This window comes from Trachymyrmex cornetzi, unplaced genomic scaffold, assembly GCF_001594075.2.
Source record: "Trachymyrmex cornetzi isolate Tcor2-1 unplaced genomic scaffold, Tcor1.1 scaffold525, whole genome shotgun sequence".
NCBI lineage: Eukaryota > Metazoa > Arthropoda > Insecta > Hymenoptera > Formicidae > Trachymyrmex > Trachymyrmex cornetzi.
This window is the reverse complement of record NW_017299834.1, coordinates 43,211-43,492: the sequence shown is the minus strand read 5'-3', so window position 1 is coordinate 43,492 and position 282 is coordinate 43,211.

The window sequence follows — 282 nt, the reverse complement described above, 5'->3', positions numbered from 1 at the left end:
TATATATATCTGTGGTCATTACGTACGAAAGGATCCATCACGATAAATTTTTTTAAAATTAATTTTTGCAGAGTCCAAAATTTCTTGAGAGAATAATTCTTTTTTATTTTCATTCTCTCATTTTGAATCCCTCTAGATCATTTTTTGATTTGGTCTCAGCATCCAGCTCGCTATCCGTTGTGAATGCATATTTCTGGACATTTAATCTTTTTAATTTTTCTTCTGCATCAATAAATTGTTAATAGCATATATTAAAATAGGACTAGGTAATTAGAATCAGCA